Genomic DNA, 6,000 nt, shown 5'->3' with positions numbered 1-6,000 from the left:
GTTTTTTGCATACCATTTCTTCGAATGCATGCGAGAAAGACAAACTTGTAATCGCGACCTTTTTGCACACGACTATTTATTTGTATACTGTAGTGTAACACTTTGCTATTCAGAAGTTCATATCTTTCGCCACATGGTTTCATAACTGACACATTTAGCTACGACATCCATTAAGATCTTAAAGTGCATATAAGTAAGAGTGCAATAATTATAATGCGAAGTATATGTAGGGTATATATCGCCAGCAATACTGTTGTTATCTGAAACAAATATCAGCATTATGTATATTTCCATTTAGTTTATGTTAGAAGATATGGCAGATTACAAAATAACAAAGGATAGGAATAGTATATAGGAATAGAAATCTTATATCAAAGTCTTATCATTTAAGCACGTCTTTATAAACTAGTATACCGTCGACCATCAGCACAAAATTGTGCCGGTTTTTTTCACAAGATATTTGATAAATTTTTGTTTGGTTTCTTTTTGTTTTCGAATGGTAGGTCATTTATTCTGTTGCTTCTGGAAAACAAGAATATTTGCTTACGTGGGTTCAATAATTGAAAATCTAGTCACGTGCATAAAGTAATATAAAATTCAAACTTGCGTTCGTTTCTATTCTGTGAGTTTGCAAATAAAGCTCGAATTTCAAATAGATTGCAATATTCATTACTTTAAATAATACCCGGATATCCTAGATAAATTATTTATAGTAATATTAAAAGACAATGTAATAACGGAGATGACTTTTTCTAAGCCCCCACTTGATAATGAATTAAATTAATTAAGTAAACAATTATAAATCCGAACATCCCATGGAAAGAAACAGCTTAGTGAACGAAGTTAAACTGAGCGTTTTAGATAGATTTAATTATAAGTTAATAAATACTGCAATTAAGTTAAAGTGAATTGGTCTATAATGGACCATCAAAGCGCAAAAGAATTAAACTTGAAAGTTGGTGGCATGTGTTAGATACATGCTGGGATATTTCATATATTTCTATAGCCGATTATAAAATGTTCTAAAACAAAATATTACTATTCATCATAAATGTTCATTTTACATCCCTTTGCACTTTATTGACATTTGTTTTTTCAAGCAACATTTCCTTTGAATATCAAAAAGATTCATTGCTATTGCTTTTATCAATATTTTGAATAAATTGCACTCAAATTATTCACGACCGTAATAAAATAATCATTCAATTAGAAAATTGATAATTTATGTTAATGTTTCGAATTTGATCAACTAATTCATAATTTATGTTTATTATAAATAGTGCCTTCCAAGAGCATAATCAAATTAATGTGCGGTCTCTGGACAAATATTCGGCATACGAACATTTTGCAGTGTCGCGGAGAGCGATATTTTACTTTCATCCAAACGTGAAAATACTTTATAATTAAACAACAAGAAAATCAGGCAGATGTATAAGTGACTACATGAGAATATCTAAAATGAAGCAGGTTTTAAGAATTGTTTTAATGACTTTGTTTGTGCCGTTCATAACACGGAGTCGTTTAACACAAATTCATTTACCGCGGGTTTAAGATGTCAAATATTTGCAGTGGGTCAGCTATAGGAAGTCAGGAAAGTGTTCACAGACATATAACAAGCAAATTAATGTGTGGCAGTTTATGTGCACAGACAGGGAAATGTGTTTCATTCTCATATCTGAGCGAGAATTACACGTTGCATCGTGAACAGTGGACATATTCAACAAACAACTGACACTGACACGTGTGGAACTAATATTCTTTATGGAAGTAAAGTGAGTAAACACATCATATGTTTTTGTGAAACTTTATTTAAAAAAAAATCCAAAAAAAATCCTTGTTACTTGTATACTTTTTTGTAGGCTGTAGGGACTCAAATTTATAAGAGGGGACTCGGATGCCCCTCCATTTTTGCTTTTTCTGGAAAATTAGGACTCTGATGCCCGCTCTGTTCTACATGTACATGTATGGGGGTTAGATCCCCCCAATTTCCGTTTTTAGGACGACTCAGATGCATGTATTTAGGTGTAAAATCCCTCAATTTCCGTTTTTAGAATAGAATGAGTAGAATCCTCTTCGTTTAACATATATTCGAAGAAAACACGGATGCCCAATCATTTATACTTTTCTAGAAGGGAACGACTTAATGGACCTCCGTCCTGCAAGTCTGATCCTATCCATGTCTTATTATAAAGAAGTAAGCTAGGATGTCCCTCCATTTTTGCTTCTGTTGTTTGGAAGAATTATGATATAAACGTTTTTACGGCAGATTGTTCCCATTGACAACGACTTACTGACAACGACTTGGTTCACTGGCAACGACTTGGCCCACTGACAACGACTAAGTCCATTGACAATGACTTGGCCCACTAGAAACTGGCAACGATGCACCCACTGCTTGTCTGAGTTGTCTTTCTTTATATCAAGCATTTTTTATTTCATTTCAAAAATGTATATGCTTACTGAGGTTTATTTAACGTGTATTAACTATAGTCGTTATATTTCTGGATAAATTGCATTTCGTTTTGATTGAAAGAACAATTTCACTGTCCTATCAGAATTACTAGAAATTTAAAACCAACACCAATACAAACTTAATGCCCTCCAAGATAATTTTTGTACATTGTTGTTCCGAATTTCATTTGTACCTTAAGGGTTTTAATTTAGTAAAGGAGGTTTCGAATGCGTCTCCGTGTTGTGTATTCAGAGGAGGTAGCGAATGTCCCTTCATTTTCTGCTTTTGTGCAGAAGAAAGAATCTGATGCCCAATCCATTCCTGCTTTCCGCTATCATACTAATAAATAATGACCAAATATCAATAGATTTTATTTCTATGTTTGCAGGTGATGTGCACAAAGCCAGTTAACAGCATGAGATTGTGTAATGGCTCAGGACATGGGGAAGTTAGTAGTAATAAGGGGCGAGTCGAAGTTTTCTACGAAGGACAATGGTGGGGTATTTGCGACGATCATTGGCATTATAGAGTTGTGAATGCTAACGTTGTATGTACAATATTAGGATTTGTGTGAGTATAATTACAGAAACGTTATTTAATATCAAAATATTAAACACGAGTTTCATATCAATGCGAGGGATGGTCCATAAATATCCGGCATAAAGTCACAGATTCATAATCATTACTTACTCGTCCATAATAAGAACACTATATCAATATATGAGCCGTGTCACGACAAAACCAATATAATGCGTTTGCGACCAGCATGGATCCAGACCAGCCTGCGCATCCGCGCAGTCTGATCAGAATCCATGCTGTTCGCTTACAAACCCTTTTACAAGTAGAGAAACTGATAGCGAACAGCATGAACCCTGATCAGACTGCGCGGATGCGCAGGCTGGTCTGGATCCATGCTGGTCGCAAACCCATTATGTTGGTTTTGTCATGACATGGCTCATATTGTATATCCTCTTACCAGCATATAATTATGTTTAACCTTCGACTTTATAATTCCAATTCATTTTAAGATTGAGTTTTATTTTGTTTTCATACAAATTTATAACAAAAAAAATCCTGAGACATATGCAAAATTCATGATTTAGAAATTTGTTAAAGAAAACAAGCTATCAATCAAACAGACACACAAAAACATTTAAATAAAGTTTGAAGCGAACAGTTTTGACAATTTCTGAAAACAACTTAAAACTTAATGAACAAGGATAACAAAAAAATGACCGAAACCGATTAACATTGCATGCAAAGCTAATGTTTGGACCTGTATGCTTTAATAAGACGAACAATTTAAAAAAGTTAAACATTAATCTAGAAACTGTTAAACAAACATGATTTGACATTAATTTAACACATCTACATGTCTATCATTTTCTATTTCCGGTGAGGCAGAAGAGGGGAATCAGTGATGGCTTCAGCGTTTGGTGATGGTTCTGCTTCGTTTCTTTTAGATGATGTCGCCTGCGATGGAACGGAAGAGTCTCTTGTAGACTGCGCCCAACGTAAAATTGGTAAACACCATTGTAGACGGAATGAATTTGTCGGTGTCGTCTGTTCATAAGACAGTAATATATACATACAGTAGACTTCACTTATAGCGAACACGGTTATAGCGAACTTCCGGTTATAAGGAACAATTTAATTTGGCCCGAATTTTGCCTTCTTTATTTAATATAAAAAATTTACGGTTATAGCGAACACGGTTGTAAGGAATTTTCGCTTATAAGGAACCCATCTCTTAGTCCCAATTAAGTTAAAAGTACAAACAAATTACACTTTTAGAACGAACTATCCGTAAATAGATCCCGCATTTTCAACTTTAGTTTTCATTGGAAGTCGTCTGAATGTACCGTTTATTGTTGTATGTACTTCAAGAAATCTATTAAAATGAATTTGTATAGCAGTACGTAATAGCATAATCCATTAAAAACTACTAATTACACTTGATTTAAATGAAAAGAAATCTATATCTTTCACTAGTAAAAGTCACCCTTAAAATGTAATAGAAGATATTCAATATAAAAGGAAAGAAAAATCGAAAATTATGGTTATTCTTAATCATGGAAAGAAAACGAAAAGTACTGAGTTTAGAAACAAAATATGATATTTTATGAGAAATTGAGAAAGGGAGTAAAATTAAAACTGAAATAGCAAAGGATTTTCAAATTTCAAAAAGTACGCTCTCGGGTATTGTGTCTAAAATAGAAATAAACGACTAATTTTTCTTAATCAAATGCTCTTCAAAATGGCAGACGTTGGTAAACAAACAGTTCGTTATATGTAAATATGTTCGCTATAAAAACTCCTGATACAAGGAACTAATTCGCTATATGATTTCAAGGAACTCCGGATATAAGGAACAGATTTAACATGTCCCGATGAGTTTGTTATAAGCGGAGTTTACTGTATATTAGAAGAGCAAACAGCAAGCAATATTATTTGCCTTGTTTCTGCTTACATTTCACAGCTGTATGTTTGTATTACTGTTATTCCTTCGCGCTTTATTGTTTCTGCTCTTTTTTTGCCAATAAAATTGTAACCTCGCATTTTGATTCCTATCTTGTAATTGTGACCGTCTCTGATATTGAGCCAGTCCGGTCAAGAATAATCCAGTGTCGTTCCTTTGATTATGACAGGACTGGAGTAGCAGTAGAATTTACATTTAAGTTGAAAAAGTCATGAACATAATATTGTATCATAGTTGGGAGACGTGTCTATTGAAAATATATCAGTTAAATCGTTTACCATTAAATGCACAATGCGTTACCGCACTGTCTAAAATAGAGCACGCTCGTTGATTGGCTATTTTTTCCTGGGGTTTACTCATACTCGGTGGGTAAACCACATATGGATCTCAAAATTGAGCATCGGTAAAAATATTTTCCATATTGGGTTACTTTTTATCTGGAGTTTCATATTGTGACGACAGGGAAAGTGTTCTTTTTATTTTTGCCTATGATGCAAAAGAGAAAGCACATTAAAACACGAGATCTGATTTATAATTGAGGGCGACGCCCCCTTAAACCAATCACATAGCCTCGTGTTTCGATGATCTTTCTATTTATTGGACAGTGATTTACTTTCATAACGATTTACATTTTTCTGCCATCGTTTATATTGTAATGTTGCAAAAGAATTAACTTCAGTAACACAAATAAGTTCCAGTATCATTTATTACAGCATCTTATTACTAATAAAACATAAAACTGTTTAACTACCTTGTTATTTTATCACTAAATGGTGGCATACAAAGGTAAAACAAGTCTGATTCAAGACTCGATACATTCAGTATGCCTAATGATCTATATAAAGCCAGACAAAACATCGTAAATACGGTTGTAGATTCCGTTTAACCGAACCTCTTCATTGGCACTCACCCAGAACCCACATTGGAGGCAGGGATTTTATGCCCACCAGGCATTCACTCTGGCAGATTGGAACATTTATGACGATACTAGTATTATTGAAAATGTTTGCGGAACATTTGTGCTACTCTATCAAAAGTTGAAGACGCAATGGTACCGAAAAGAATGGAA

Source organism: Ruditapes philippinarum, unplaced genomic scaffold, assembly GCF_026571515.1.
Source record: "Ruditapes philippinarum isolate M1 unplaced genomic scaffold, ASM2657151v2 ctg217_1_1_1_1, whole genome shotgun sequence".
Taxonomy (NCBI): Eukaryota; Metazoa; Mollusca; class Bivalvia; order Venerida; family Veneridae; genus Ruditapes; species Ruditapes philippinarum.
The sequence above is the reverse complement of the archived record's forward strand: the minus strand, read 5'-3'. Positions refer to the sequence as shown.